The sequence below is a fragment of the Hyperolius riggenbachi genome, chromosome 8, assembly GCF_040937935.1.
Source record: "Hyperolius riggenbachi isolate aHypRig1 chromosome 8, aHypRig1.pri, whole genome shotgun sequence".
Classification (NCBI taxonomy): domain Eukaryota; kingdom Metazoa; phylum Chordata; class Amphibia; order Anura; family Hyperoliidae; genus Hyperolius; species Hyperolius riggenbachi.
Genome location: NC_090653.1, coordinates 53,412,629 through 53,429,157, shown reverse-complemented (window position 1 = coordinate 53,429,157; position 16,529 = coordinate 53,412,629). Strand labels below are relative to the sequence as shown.

At 45.1% G+C, this 16,529-nt stretch overlaps 2 long non-coding RNA genes across 6 annotated transcripts in view; one reads left to right on the top strand and one right to left on the bottom strand.

The window, feature by feature from the left end:
• The window catches only part of LOC137528819 (uncharacterized), a 233,867-nt gene that overhangs the window by 58,234 nt on the left and 159,104 nt on the right, over positions 1 to 16,529 (bottom strand). For 2 of the 3 annotated variants that reach the window (XR_011023472.1, XR_011023473.1), the window contains exon 1: positions 8,896 to 9,334. The exons of the other annotated variant lie outside the window; for it this stretch is intronic. This is a non-coding gene — a long non-coding RNA (uncharacterized lncRNA). Of the gene's footprint in view, positions 1 to 8,895; positions 9,335 to 16,529 lie in introns of those variants that run through there. 3 annotated transcript variants of the gene reach the window in all.
• The window catches only part of LOC137528818 (uncharacterized), a 71,087-nt gene that overhangs the window by 27,173 nt on the left and 27,385 nt on the right, over positions 1 to 16,529 (top strand). Inside the window, exons 1-5 of one of the 3 annotated variants that reach the window (XR_011023469.1) lie at positions 8,826 to 9,655; positions 12,036 to 12,175; positions 12,273 to 12,354; positions 13,600 to 13,658; positions 14,196 to 14,245. This is a non-coding gene — a long non-coding RNA (uncharacterized lncRNA). Of the gene's footprint in view, positions 1 to 8,825; positions 9,656 to 12,035; positions 12,176 to 12,272; positions 12,355 to 13,560; positions 13,659 to 14,195; positions 14,246 to 16,529 lie in introns of those variants that run through there. The other 2 variants (XR_011023470.1, XR_011023471.1) reach the window with 2 other exon arrangements.

The following is a 16,529-nucleotide window of genomic DNA, read 5'->3' as shown; positions in this document are numbered from 1 at the left end:
CATTTGAGCCCGTAAGATAAGTATATTATAATAATAATTCATAATCAATTTCCACATGCACCATGTCAGCAATAATGATTATAGTACAAAAAGTAACCTGACTCTTGGGTGCATGTAAAAATGTTTTGTTTTGTTTTATTTTATCAATTGTAAATATAAAAACATACACACAATCCTAAGTATAAAAATACAAACTACATAATACCCCACCCCTAATAACATCATTAAGCACCAAGATAAAAGATGAACATAAGATCCCAGACGGCTGATTTAAGAGGCTGCAGTCCTCTGTTCCCACCTACACTCAAAGATGCAACTAAAGAAGGTTATGCCAGCAAAATATGAACTGTTGTGATGGCCAACATAACGTGAGCATTGATGCCAAAAATCACGAAAGTTCAAGTGTGAATTGCTCCATGTAAGCCAAACTGCAAAAGTCCAAGTTTTTAGGACCTAAAGGGAAAATGAAGGTGTTGCTCCACAACACGATGGCTCACAGTTCAGTAATACCATATCAAATAGAAAAATATATATAAAAGCATGGAGTCCTGGACCCACTCGCAGTCCAGAGCAAAACTTCCACAGTTCCACACAGTTTGTGTATAGGAATTCCCACAGGACTTGACAGGCAGTTGAGCAAAGATCTGAATGTTATGCTATAATTCATAGACAGCACCACATAACATGGAGGATCATATTAGTGCAAAAATGGCATCCATGCAGAAAGTTGTTAGTGGTTCATGAGCAGTTCATGAGCAGTTCATGAGCAGTTCGCGAGCAGTTCATAAGCAGCAAGGCAATGCAAGCAGGCTCAGCTGTAGCTGTATAGTTACCATCCCATCGGTGTTCATCAGCATGAAAAAGATCTCGGGTGGTATAAATGTGCCACTGGGATATGTCCATCAATGGACGCCTTTGATCATCGACATGTTTTGCCGTTGCCAATGACGGCCTCTTCATAGATATCGTCTATTGCGGTGCATCCGTCCATCCCCTATAGATGCCGGCATTATGAGGGGGAAGCTATGACCCGCCCACCCGCTCGTCATTCCATTCCCGCCCACCTTAATGAGAGAGGTGGTGATCCTGATAAACGACTCTTACAAATGGAGCTGAGATGGATATATGAACTGGATGCCACTAAGGGTAAGTGGTTGAATGATGCAGTACAGTATAGTGCATTTCTACCTTCATAGGGCCTTTTGGTCCTTACTTAACCCCCTGGTCTTATACTCTCCCCTCGACCTATCTCTGTCTCCTATCTCTCCTTTTTCTCCCATTCTCTTCCTTTTCTTTTGTCTTTCCCCCTTTCTTTCCTTTTCTTTCGGTTTTTCTTTTCTTTATCCCCCCCCCCCCTCCTCCCTTCCCCCTTTCTTTTTCTCCCTCCCCTCCTTCTCCTTTTCCTTACCATTTCCGGCTCTCCTAGCCCTCTGCGTATGAGTTTGGTTAACAACCATTTTTTGGTCTATATGAGAATTGTAAGGTGGCATGTATAGACACCTGTTGGTGCAGTGCCTTAAGTATCTTTCTTCCTTTTTTTCTTTTTCAATTGGTCCGAATGCAATTTGACTTATGACTTCAAAATATAATACAAATAATTCTATTGAACAGGGCTCCCAATATCTGGTGATTTGGGATCTATGTTTGTATGTTTTCATTTTTTTGGCTTTTTTTGAAGATTGGTGATAGTTAGGTTTAAGTTGGAGTTTTTTCTTTAAAACTATTTCGTTTGTATTTGTCATTATTATCTTGTCCTCCTTCTAGATGCATCGCTCCTCCTCTCTTCGCCGCCTCCTCCTCTCTCTCCCTCTCTCCCCCCTCTTGCCGACAGTGGGGCGTGGTACTTTCTATTTGCACCCCACTGTGGTACGCATGACGCGACTGCGTCTGTCTCCGCTGTGCGTGCGGGGCGGGACGCGTGCGCGTCATGTCGCATGGCGCGGCTGCGCCTGTCTCCGCCGAGCGTCATGGACCAGCCGACCTTGCGGCTGGTGCAGTGAGGGATGGGAGTTGAGTGACGAGTGGGTGGGCGGGAATGGAATGACGAGCGGGTGGGCGGGTCATAGCTTCCCCCTCATAATGCCGGCATCTATAGGGGATGGACGGATGCACCGCAATAGACGCTATCTATGAAGAGGCCGTCATTGGCAACGGCAAAACATGTCGATGATCAAGGCGTCCATTGATGGACATATCCCAGTGGCACATTTATACCACCCGAGATCTTTTTCATGCTGATGCACACCGATGGGATGGTAACTATTAGTGTTGGGCGAACAGTGTTCGCCACTGTTCGGGTTCTGCAGAACATCACCCTGTTCGGGTGATGTTCGAGTTCGGCCGAACACCTCATGGTGTTCGGCCTTTTAAGTTCGGGTTCGCCCCGAACTTCTGTATGCCCCCGAACAGGGCCGAACAGGGCCCCTGTTCGGGCGAACAGGGCCCTGTTCGGCCGAACAGGCCGCAATACGGCCCCCCTATGGGGTCGCAGGCATAAGGGGGGAGCATGCCCCGATCGCGGGGGGGGTCGGAAATTCCCCCCACCCCCTCCGCTAGCGCTCCCCCCTCTGCCCGCTTCCCCATTCAAAAGTTTCAAGAAGTACCTGTATAGCGGATGGCCTGGCAGTGGCACTGTGGAGTGAGGAGGAGGAGGAGTCCGGAGAGTGACGAGTTGAGGGAGGCCGGGCAGCGGGCGTGAGGTCAGAGAAAGGGCGAGTTCCGCCCTTTCTCTGACCTCACGCCCGCTGCCCGGCCTCCCTCAACTCGTCACTCTCCGGACTCCTCCTCCTCCTCACTCCACAGTGCCACTGCCAGGCCATCCGCTATACAGGTACTTCTTGAAACTTTTGAATGGGGAAGCGGGCAGAGGGGGGAGCGCTAGCGGAGGGGGTGGGGGGAATTTCCGACCCCCCCCGCGATCGGGGCATGCTCCCCCCTTATGCCTGCGACCCCATAGGGCCCCCAAAATAGGGATGTTCGGGAAGTTCGGGGTTCGGCCCGAACATGCCGAACATCTCGGCCATGTTCGGCGAACTTTCCCGAACCCGAACATCCAGGTGTTCGCCCATCACTAGTAACTATACAGCTACAGCTGAGCCTGCTTGCATTGCCTTGCTGCTTATGAACTGCTCGCGAACTGCTCATGAACTGCTCATGAACCACTAACAACTTTCTGCATGGATGCCATTTTTGCACTAATATGATCCTCCATGTTATGTGGTGCTGTCTATGAATTATAGCATAACATTCAGATCTTTGCTCAACTGCCTGTCAAGTCCTGTGGGAATTCCTATACACAAACTGTGTGGAACTGTGGAAGTTTTGCTCTGGACTGCGAGTGGGTCCAGGACTCCATGCTTTTATATATATTTTTCTATTTGATATGGTATTACTGAACTGTGAGCCATCGTGTTGTGGAGCAACACCCTCATTTTCCCTTTAGGTCCTAAAAACTTGGACTTTTGCAGTTTGGCTTACATGGAGCAATTCACACTTGGACTTTCGTGATTTTTGGCATCAATGCTCACGTTATGTTGGCCATCACAACAGTTCATATTTTGCTGGCATAACCTTCTTTAGTTGCATCTTTGAGTGTAGGTGGGAACAGAGGACTGCAGCCTCTTAAATCAGCCGTCTGGGATCTTATGTTCATCTTTTATCTTGGTGCTTAATGATGTTATTAGGGGTGGGGTATTATGTAGTTTGTATTTTTATACTTAGGATTGTGTGTATGTTTTTATATTTACAATTGATAAAATAAAACAAAACAAAACATTTTTACATGCACCCAAGAGTCAGGTTACCTTTTGTACTATAATTATTACTTTTACAAGACTTTGTTTTTTTCTAACTATATAATTGTGTAAGGATCTGCGCTGGCAGATCCTTATCGAGACATAACAGCAATGAGAGATCACTTCAATGGAAATACTGAGGTCTGCAACGGTTGAATTAGAATGTGAAAACGTGTTTTATTCACAAGGTGCAATTTACATACATACATACTGTATATACATACACACACAATGTACCGATAACCCAGACACTATATACAACAAGTATGCAGGACAAGATTGCACAGATCACGATATCTACAATAGCAACATACCAGACATGGATATGCACACACTGACAATTGTACAGTAGCAATTTTATATATATATATTTATATATATATATATATATTTTTATATATATATATATATATATATATATATATATATATATATATATATATATATATATATATATATATATATATATATATATATATATATATATATATATATATATATATATATATATATATATATATATATATATATATATATACACAGATACAAGACACAGATCACCATATGTACAATAGCAGCACACTGGACATGGAACATACAAACTGACAATCGTACAACAGCAAAGATATATACACAGATATACAGATAACAGCAATCTCAGTACACAGTAGAATAGTCAAAACAAGCCAATATTAATAACCAGGAGATCAATATCAACACAGGGAGTAACAAGAGATTAGCCAGACATGCAGGGATCGAAACCAGGAGATCAGAATAAGTTCAAGCGGCAAGGCAAGGAGCTAGGAACAGGATGTGACCAGAGCACAGGCCTAACAGCACAAAATGACCTAGCAACGTCTTTCTGCTAGCCACAGTCTTAAATAGAGCAAGCTGGTCATGTGACTACTCCAAATGTTCACAGAGCTCCCTCTGCAGGTCAGTCCAGAAATGACAGAGTGTCAAACAATAATAAAGACCCCTGGTGGTGGACAGCAGAAGTTCAAGCCAAGTCACAAATTCACCACCAGCAGGATTCCCACAGCATGACAAATTGTAATTAGAGATGGCCCGAACGGTTCGCCGGCGAACGGTTCCAGGCAAACTTTGGGTGGTTCCCCTTCGCCAGCGAAGGCGAACTTTCCCGGAACTTCGGTTCACCCCCATAATGCTCCATTAGGGTTAACTTTGACCCACTACATCACAGTCAGCAGGCACATTGTAGCCAATCAGGCTACACTCAGTCCTGGAGCCACTCCCCCCCCCCCCCCCGTATATAAGGCAGGGAGCGCCGGCCATTACACTCACTCGGATGCCTGCAGTAGTGAGAGAAGGGACAGCTGCTGGCAGACTCTCATAGGGAAAGATTAGTTAGGCTCTTGTAGGCTTGTTAGCTTGCTGCTGGCTGATTCTTATTGCTAAAATAGCACCCAACAATAGCTCTTTTGAGAGCTAAACTTGCTATTGTGATCTATTTTTTTTCTGTTTGTCCCACTGACACTTGTGTTGCATACACAGCTTTTGTAATTCATACTGTGTTTGTGCCAGCCCAGGCCCAGCACAATCAGACAGTGACTACCTGTGTCAGTCAGCTGCACATTGTGTAATACTCATTACTGCACTTGTGTTGCATAGACAGCTTTTGTAATTCATACTGTGTGTGTGCCACTGCCAGCCCAGGCCCAGCACATTCAGTGACGACTACTGTACCTGTGTGTGTGATAGGCAGCTGCACATTCTAATACCCATTACTGCATATACCTACCTAGCTGTTGTTTTCAGTGAACCCACCTCATCACAGCATATACCTAACTGTTGTGTTCAGTGAACCCATCTCATCACCGTATATACCTAACTGTTGTGTTCAGTGAACCCACCTCATCACAGCATATACCTAGCTGTTGTGTTCAGTGAACCCACCTCATCACAGCATATACCTAGCTGTTGTGTTCAGAATCAGAATCAGAATCAGTTTATTCGCCGAGTACGCTGTAGGCGTACCCGGAATTGGTTGTGGTACACATGGCAAAGGCAGCAGAGCGTGAGACATTTAAGTCATTCAATAGTTTCAAGAGACAGAGATGGGTTCAGTGAACCCATCTCACTGCATATACCTACCTTTTGCGTTGAGTGAACCCACCTCATCACTGCATATACCTAGCTGTTTTGTTGAGTGAACCCACCTCATCACTGCATATACCTAGCTGTTGTGTTCAGTGAACCCACCTCATCACAGCATATACCTAGCTGTTGTGGCAAGTGGTGTCATCAATGTCCGCCATAACAGATTCTCGTTAAAGGATTTAAAGTTAATTCATATCAAATACAGCAAGCCCTTAAAAGTCCTCCTGTATTGTTATTTTTGGTCACTACCTCGGGACGTGCATACCATGCCTGCTGCCTGCCTTGGATGTGTGGTGGTAGCCATTCCTGCTCCTTTGCCCACAGCATGCCTGTTGCCTTCCTTGGATGTGTGGTGGTGGTAGCCGTTTCCTAGGCTCCCACTCCAGACCGGAATCGAACCAGGATTCCCCGGCCATTACCCCTGGTCAGTCACCATGGAACTGAGAAAGTACCATCAAAAGTTTCACACAGTTGAATGAATGGCAGACTTGCCCTCCATAACACATTCTTGGCAAATGCGTTCGAATTGGTTTGTCTTCCGCTGGGTCAAGGGTCTATCTGACCACAGATGCCCGGTCTGCAAAGCACAGTCAGGGTACATTATTTATACAGCATGGGTCTCAGGCTCCCACTTCGGACCGGAATCGAACCCGGATTCCCCAGCCATTACCCACTGGTCACAATGGCAAACTTGCCCTCCAGAACAGATTCTCGTGAAAGACAAGTGTTATCATCATTGTCCGCCATAACAGATTCTCGTTAAAAGATTTAAAGTTGATTGTAAGCTCGCAAGGGCAGGGCTCTCACCCTTTTGTGTCATGGAATGTTATTAATTTAATTGCTTGCACTCTGTTAGACATTTATACATTTTAGTCATCATGTTAAATCAAATTGTAATCAGCAGTGCTGTATTGTGTATCAGTGTTCATACTTGATGTATATCATTGTCTGTATCATTATGTATCCCTTGTTTGTTTTCTTACATTGTACAGCGCCACAGAATATGTTGGCGCTTTATAAATAAATAATAATAATAATAAAAAGTTAATTCATTTCAAATACAGCAAGCCCTCGAAAGTCCTCCTGTATTGTTATTCTTGGTCACTACCTCGGGACGTGCATACCATGCCTGCTGCCTTCCTTGGATGTGTGTGGTGGTAGCCGTTTCTTAGGCTCCAACTCCGGACCGGAATAGAACCGGGATTCCCCGGCCATTACCTGTGGTCACTCACAATGGCAGACTTGGCCTTGTGTTGATAAGGCAGTCAGACATTACCAAACCTGACATCACTGAGTGAGGAAGAGCAATCTCGCCATGGTGCGCAGTAGTCCAAAACGGCCGTCACTACACAAACAGCTGTTTGCTGTGCGTTACACAGTGAGTTTGGTGTGTCAGTGTGAAGCAGTACACTAATTACACTACCTGATTGATCTATACACATGCAAGATGTTTTAAAGCACTTTAGGCCTGCTATTTAGCAATGCAATGTGATTTCTGCCCATAAACCGCTGCTTTGCGTCAAATCCAGATTTTTTCCCGGGGACTTTTGGCGTCTATCCCACTCCGCCATGCCCCCCTACAGATGTTAGACCGCTTGAAACATCTTTTCCATCACTTTTCTGGCCAGCATAATTTTTTCTAGTTTTCCAAGTTCGCCTCCCCATTGAAGTCTATTGCGGTTCGCGAAAGTTCGCGCGAACCGAACTTTTGCAGAAGTTCGCAAACCGAAAATCGGAGGTTCGGGCCATCTCTAATTCTAATTGAAATAATAACTTTTGGTGTTAATGGAGTCTTCAACAAGAATGTTTCACATACATGTGAATGATAAGACCTTTTTATGCTAATAACTTGTGTTTTTTGCCAACAGTGATGGGTGAAAATGCCAATATTCTTTTCATAATAATTTTTGTAAGAAAAATGCATTTTCGCTGTAAAAATAAAGATTTTCTTGCGTTTCTGTGCATTTTTGCCATATTGCAAAAATGCAATGTATTTTCATGAAAATTTTAATTTTAAAATGAATCTTAAAACGCAATTTTCGATGCGAAAATTACTTTGGCAAAAACTCACGAGCAATAATGTTTGCCAGCACAAGTTGTGGCAGGGATTACACTCTCATGACAAGCCCAGGTCGAAAGCACAGGACAGAGCTTTCTAGGATGCCAAATCATATAGACACTTATTTGTAACGCAGTGTCAAATGTGCAAACTGGCAGTTTTAATTGCTAAGTTGGTGTTTATAAAGATTCTTTTCTTGCACTGCATATCATTATCTTTTGAATAAAATAGTTATGGCGCTTGAAAGTCTATGGGCTATGGAGGATTTTGCAATAGGGAGTAACACCTCCCCCAAGGCCGGATTTGTGCAATTACCGCCGAAGGCCACTATCACCAGCCATCCCCTGTCCAACAGCAGCCCCCTACCCACAAACACACACTTTTATTGGTTATTTAAAGGTGACCATTCATGATGCAATTTTACTGAATGATTAACCTCCCGATCGAGCAAAATCTTCCGCACGGACGGAAACATTTGATTTCAGACAGAAATCAATCGTTTGCGTCTGAGCAACAATTTCACAGCAGATTCGATCACAGTGATCGAATTTGCTGTATATTGGCGGGAAAATCGTTAGGTGTATGGGGCCCCTTATCAGTGAAATTAGTGCTATATCCAAACTCAAGTAAACATACAATTATCATAAAGGAGGTAGACAAGAGAGGAAATTAGACAATTAAAACAGAGGAAATAGACAATTGAGCAATACAAATACCGTATTTTTCGAACCATAAGACGCACTTTTTCTTCCCCAAAAGTGGAGGAAAAGGTCAGTGCGTCTTGTGGTCCGAATACAGCATATTCAGCCCAGCGTCACTGAGTCTCCCTTCTTCCTCGCAACATTAACAGCACAGGCAAAGGCTGAGCATGGCGGAGTGAGTCAGTGAGCTCGGCCTGTGGCCCCATTAAGCGGGTTTTACCTGCCTTGCTGCTGTCATCTTGCTCCTGGGGCTGTCGGAAGGGAGAGAGAGGTATCACTCCTCATGGTGCAGATAGCAGGGTTGCTAAGCACAATGGAGGACAGGGAGGGCTTGTTCCACATCGCCACAGCTGATTGGTGGAGCTGCCAGGTCTGCCGACGAAGCACCAGGTCCCGGAGATGTCGTGCCGCTGCCCCCTGTTGCTGCTGATAGTGCTGGGCATAGCAGATGGAGAAGGCAAAAGCCGGTGCCGGAGGTGTTCTTACGAAGCGGCTGGAAGAGCTGTCAGTCCAAGAGATGTTGTGCCGCTGCCCTCTTCCTTACAGAGACATGAGTCTCTCCACATTGTGGGAGTCAGCGGCAGTGCTAATAGCGCTGGGCCTGGGCATTTCTGTAGACGGAGAAGGCGGAAGCCGTTGCAGGAGGTGTTCTTCCTGAAGTGGCTGGATGAAGGAGCTGCTTAGTCCCAGAGATGTCATACTGCTGCCCCTCCCTTCAGAGACAGGAGTCAGTCTCGTTGGTAGCCCTGGAGGGCTTGTTTGGAGGAGCAGGAAGAGGAGGTAGCGGCCGGTGCAGATTTTGTGCACAGAGGAGCTGCTGAGACCCGGGCTGCAGTGCCGGTGTCCCCTTCTGCACACAGACAGAGACTGCTGAGGGGCCAGGAGCATCCAGGAGAGCCCCTCAGCATTACCTCTTCTACATGGTGGCCTCCAGCTCCCCGATCCACCATGGCGACTATGTGAACATCCTGAAAGGCTATGTATGTTGCCATACTTAGTGTAAAGAGCGATATGTAGATTGCTGTAACTGGGGGGCTGTTAATGGGGTATTACTATAACTCGTGTGATGGGCAGCGGATGACTGTAACTGGGGGGCTAATAATGTAATAGGGGTATTACTGTAGCTGGGGTGGGGACAATTGATTATTATAACTGGATGGTATTACTATGAGGAGGGGGGTATTAAGGTAACTGAGGGGTATAACTGTAACAAGGGGGGTATTACTATGACTGGGTGTGAGAGATCGCGGAAAAGCCGCCGCATGTGCTACTGAGCAGGCGGCTGATTCCGCGTCCAGTGCGGCGGTTTGCACGCGGAAGCGTTTGTATGGTAGCAGGGTAGAACGCGGAAAAGCCGCCGCATGCAGCAACAGTAAGGTGGCAGCTTCCGCGTCCAGTGCGGCGGTTTGCACGCGGCGGCGTGTGTCTGGTCTGGCTGAGTCTGTTAGTGCACCTGGATGGGGAACTACGCGCGCGAGCCAGAAGTCAGGACCTTTATACCAACGAGAGATGGGTCAGCTGATCAGAACGATCAGCTGATTCCTGCTGGACTCCTGATTGGCTGAGTGGCTCGGGCGGGGCGGCAGAGTCCAGCAACTATATATGAAGCTTGCTTGCCAGTTGTTGGTTGTCTGCCGTTGCGAACACTTACGTGGAAGCATACAGACCTTAGTCAGATCCAACAGTGTGTTTGAACCAGGAGGACCTGGGAATTCACACTGAGCCAGATTACTTTTGTTTATCATCTGTGTTATTCTCTAGCATAGTTCCAGGGTGTTGAGATCACGGCCCTCACACCCCAGACTAGGAATACTGTATATCATCTGTGTTATTCTCTAGCATAGTTCCAGGGTGTTGAGATCACGGCCCTCGCACCCCAGACTAGGGAACTGTATTATCATTTGTGTTATATTCCAGACTAGTTCCAGGGTGCTGAGAACACGGACCTCACACCCCAGACTAGGGAACTGTATTATCATTTGTGTTATATTTCAGACTAGTTCCAGGGTGCTGAGAACACGGACCTCGCACCCAAGACTAGGGAACTGTATTATCATTTGTGTTATATTCCAGACTAGTTCCAGGGTGCTGAGAACACGGACCTCACACCCAAGACTAGGGAACTGTGTTATCGTTTGTGTTATACTCCAGACCTGCTTGTGACGCCCATCTTCCAGGGGTCACTAGCTACCGGGTCTTCTTGCTATCTAGCCTGGGACTCCGCCCCTTGGACGTCTCAGGCTGCCGCAAGATCTCTGCACTTCCCAAGGGAGGTATTTCTCATACTTCCAAGGACCACCTGCTCCTCTGGTGGTCCTCACTCAAAGTACTACTGTTACACCAAGCACCCACATACCTATAGGTGACCAGAGGTTAGCGTTATATATCTGATCATCGGTGATTCTGCAGATCATCAATAATCAGATATATATCTGCATTTTTGGTGATACTGCAGATCACTAATAATCAGATTCTCTCTGCGTGCTGACACCAATAGTTACACTGGGGAGGGGAGATTACTGTAACTGCAAAGGGGGGTATTATGGTAAATGGGGGAGGGTAATTACTGTACATGGGAAGGGGATTACTGTAACTGGGAAGGGATTACTGTAGTTTGGGGGGAGAAGCTCCACAAGATGCCCCTGCACCACGGATGCACCAGGTTTAGTGTGTATATATATATATATATATATATATATATATATATATATATATTTCCTGGTTTTTGCCCTCTAAACCCGGGCGCGTTTTATGGTTATGTTTGTCTTATGAAAAGGTGGGGGGAAAGGCTGCGCATCCCTAAACACATGTTGCAATTGACCTAACCTAAATTTAAAACCTTGGGAGCAGCTAAGCAAAAAAAAAAAAAATGTGTAACTTAGACATTTGGCGCAAGTGTCTGGTATAATATACTTTGCATGCAAACCATATTGGAAGCTAAAGTTCCTCCTAGCTTAATAAATGTTAGCACTTGTCTTGGATGCAGGGCATGCATTTTTCAGTCTGACAGAGGCGGTGTATGCCCGTGCAATTAACCATTCAATTGCAACATGTGTTTAGGGATGCGCAGCCTTTCCCCCCACCTTTTCTTAACTTTGTAACAATGCAAATAACAGGTTAGCTGCTCCCAGCCCCTCCTCCTGAGTCTCCTGTTTGCATAATACGTAGTAGCAGATTTGCATATGATTTGCATCTGAATTGAATGTGAAGTGTGCGGAAAATCTATTTAGGTTCTGTACAGAGCTGGTGGTAATTTCAGATGCAACCTTAGTGGTATGCGCTGGCGTTCTCCTTGCTGTTCAACAAAATGTAGGTTTGTCTTATGGTCCAAAAAATACGGTAATTACATTGTCCTTCCAGGTGATCTCACTCCATACTATCAGGTGAAATTGGAGAATTTGCTGGAAGATGCTAGACACCGTGGTATCATAACTCCTCGCGAATTTGAATATCTATATCCAAAGACACCTACCATTGCCACTTTCTATATGTCACCTAAGGTACACAAAACAATCAGTAACCCTCCAAATAGACCCATTATATCTGGCAACAGTTTGACATCTCCCGCTTGTGCATTTCCTGGATTTTTTCTTGCAGCATCATGTGACTGCTTTGGACTCATATCTTCAGGACACCTTGGACCTATTACGAATAATTGATGACACCATACTTCCTCCAGGTACTTTGTTGGTTACCTGGGATGTGGAATCGTTATATACGAAACATTTCTCAACAGTGAGCAATATCCACCACCAAATACTTCCTAAAAATGGAAGACCAGACCAACTCGGACCCTAATATTATTATTATTATTATTATTATTATTATTTATTTATAAAGCGCCAACATATTCGATGGTGCTGTACAATGTAAGAAAACAAACAAGGGATACATAATGATACAGAGAATGATATACATCAAATATGAACACTGATACAAAATACAGAACTGCTGATTACAATAGCAAATTTAACATGATGACTAAAATGTATAAATTTCTAACAGAGTGCAAGTAATTAAATTAATAACATTCCATGATACAAAAGGGTGAGAGCCCTGCTCTTGCGAGCTTACAATCTAAAGGAATGGGGTGGAAACAAGAGGTGGGTATACAGTATGTGTACAGGCAGTGCGTAATTAGGTTATTTAGTGGGTGCATTGCCTAAGCTAGAGAATGTGCTTGTCGGAAAAGGTGGGTTTTGAGGGAGTGTTTACAGATTTCAAAGGTAGGAGAGTGGCGGATGTGCTGTGGGAGGGCATTCCAGAGGAGGGGTGAGGCACGTGAGAAGTCTTGTACACGTGAATGTGAGGAGGTAATTGTAGAAGAGGATAAAAGAAGCTTGTGTGCCGATCTGAGATTGCGGTTGGGTTGGTATCTGGAGACTAGTGAGGAGATGTACAGGGGAGAGAGATTGTGGAGAGCTTTGTAGGTTAGGGTTAAGAGTTTAAACTGAATCCTCTCGTTAATTGGTAGCCAATGAAGAGCTTGACAGAGAGGAGCAGCAGAGGAAGAGCGAGAGGAGAGATGAATGAATCGAGCAGCTGAGTTCAGTACAGAATTGAGTGGTGCCAGTTGGTTAGCTGGAAGTCCACCAAATATATTGCAAAAGTCGCAAACACTGACTAAATAATCTATAAATTATATTTTATTATTATTATGTTATTTTCACTACAGTTCCTCTTTAAAATAAAACTGATTGATAGTTTTGGTTTAGACTTTAACATTTACCGTTAGTGATTTGAAAGCTCAGCAATTTTGACATGGATCGCCTGATTGGAATAGGGGGATCATAATGAGGATCAGAGCATCCTGACCTGACATTGGGTAGCCAATATTAACCTGAGTTAATAAATAACCAGTTTTGGAGCTTTTTTGCTATTCTAGGTATTGCTGGTGATGCTACAATAATATATAAATGTGCAGGTGGAGATTATGAATCCTTCACATCCCTGCTGACTGACTGAGCCGCATCGAGAAGCCAGGTAAATCTGTTATTTGACTTTGTGGGTCCTTTTACACTTGGTGCGGTGCAATAGGCAAGGCAAACGGCAAAATGGCTTCTGCATTGCACTCCACCGAACCATTAACCATACACTTTAGTTTATGCGGCAGAATGCGAAGATAGGGAAATTGGAGGCAACCTTCCTGTAAAATGTTGCACCCTTCAATCATGTGTATATTGCTGGACAGGCAGTACTTCATCTAAGGGCTCTTTCACACCAGAGCCCTTTTTCAGTGTTTTAACGCAAAGTCTATACTTTGCGTTAACCAACGTAAAAGACTTTCATTTCACCTTTCACACCCAATGCTGCGTTTCGATGCGTTGCGGTATGACGCACCCGGGCGCATTTTATCATCGGGAATCAGCGTTTCCTCTTCGGGTTAATTAACTACTACCGCCGCTACTCAGCGTCGCACCGCAGATTCCCGATGACACGCCGCAATGCGTGCAGGAGCCGTTCTCCTGCACGCTTTTAATGTGTAACCGGCCTGAAAATCTTCTTTGTGTTCTGTTACAGATCACGGCTGTCTGTCACCGAGTCACAGGATACACACTATTGTAAGACAGGTAAGTAGACACGTTATTTCAGTGTGCTATTCTATATTCTTTTTTCTTTATTTAAGCACCATGAGTGTCGTCCCTCTCACACCACTAAAATGATCCAGGGCTGGTCTAGGACAAGATGGGTCACCAGGCGTAAATAGAGAGGGATTAAGATAAAATGGGTCCCAAGGCAAAGTAGTAGCTTTGGCACACCCTTTTAGTCTTTTAAGTAAGTTGAGGTCGGAAAGGAGTCAAGGTGGCCTTTGACACCCAGTAAGCCCCAGGCGCCAGCCTGGGTTGCCTCGTGCATGATCCTGCTCTGGGCATAAACCAAGTTAGGTCTCAAAAATGCAACACAGTAGAGTCTCGCTTGTCCAGGGATCAGCTGATACTGGATAAGTGTACTTTCTGGTTGCTTGAGACTCAATGTTAAAAAAAAGCAAACCTTTGGTAAATAATAACCGGTGGATACACGGCCAACCGGTGACCAGCATCCAACAGGTACACCACCCCTGCAGTGGCATACCTAGGGTATTTGACACCCTGTGCTGGATATTTAAAGACCCCCCCCCCCAAAAAAAGGAAAGGAGCGAGTGTGGCATGCTAAGCAAGCCACGGCGGGTAATGCCAGGTATAGGTGCCCCCAGTATAGGTAATATAGTTGCCCCAGTATAGGTAGCATAGTTGCTTCCTGTAAAGTTGGCCTAGTATAGGTAGTAAAGTTGCCCACACTTTAGGTAGCTACTATAGTTTCCCCCAGTATAGGTAGTATGGTTTCCCTCAGTGTAGGTAGTATAGTTGCCCCAGTATAGCTAGTATAGTTGCCCCCAGTGTAGGTAGTATAGTTGCCCCCAGAATAGGAAGTATAGTTGCCCCCAGTGTAGGTAGTATAGTTGCCCCTCAGTGTAGGTAGTATAGTTGCCCCCAGTATATGTAGTATAGTTGCCCTCAGTGTAGGTAGTATAGTTACTACACACATGTGTGTTCCTCTGGGTTTTTTTCAGGGTAGACACTGGAGTGTAGTTCCTGATTGGTTCTTGTTTAATTATGTCACTTCCTGGGGGTGGGAATATAATACCTGTCTGTACTGTGGATGGTACACCTGAGGAAGGGCTCTGCCCAAAACATATAATGTGTGTACACTGAGCTCCGATACCGATTGTTGCTGCATACATCCTTCTGAGTGCCTTGTCCTTTTTTCGATATTCTGTCCTTAAGTTATCACCTCCTCTGTAGTTATTTTTACATGCAGTTAATTAGCAGCCTGTCTTTAAAGAGAATGGGAACCGATTCAGTAAAAAAAAAAAGCCAGATACTTACCTAAGGAGAGGGAAGGCTCAGAGTCCTAATGAGCCTCCCCTCTCCTGTCCCGGTGCCCGTTCCAGCGCTGGCTCACCCGTAGCAGTATTTGACTAAATTGCTCAAATACTGCTACTTCCGCCGCCGAAGGGAGTCTTCGGGAATCCGAGTGCTCCCAAAGACGGGCCTTTCCAAACTGTGCACGCGTGAGCGCCCTCTATCCTGTACTCGCACGTGCGCAGTATGGAGCCGCCGGTCTTCAGGAGGACTCGGCTCCCGACGACCTCTGAAGTCCCCTGCGGCGGGGGACTTGAACAGAGGAGCTGCCGCTGCGACGAGGGCACCGGAGAGGAGAGGGGAGGTTCATTAGGACACAGAGCCTTCCCTCTCCTTAGGTAAGTAGCTGGCTTTTTTTAAATTAAACGGGAACCATTGGCTTTACTTTTACAATTCTGTAGTTATTTTAAATATTGAAATGTTAACTTTAGGAGATCTCTCCTTGACTCAAGGACAGAAGAGTTAATAAGGTGGCCATATATCTAGCGATTTGGCTGTACGATCGACCACTCGATTTGATCATTTTATAGAATTGAGACGGAATCGAGAGAGAATCGAGTGTGTTCCAGAATGCCCAATCGATGAAAAGGGGCTGATATCGTGTCAAATCGACCAGCCTAATTGATCGAGTAGGATGCAAGATATCTGTCAATCGCACAGGAATCGGCTACTGTTCACATGTCATTCGATCAAATTGAATTTTGTATTCAGAGTATGGAAACACAACATTGTTCAGATCAATTAATGAAGGTGAATTGCATAGGATATTGCCTGTAGTGTGTGGGCCACTAGTCAATCGACTTTCGATCAACCATAATGAAGTCGATTCCTTAATAAAGTCAATCGTTTTGTCGACGGAATCAGAATCGCTAGATGTATGGCTACCTTTAAAGGGACACTTAAGCCAGAAAAAAAAATGAGTTTTACTCACCTGGGGCTTCTACCAGCCCCC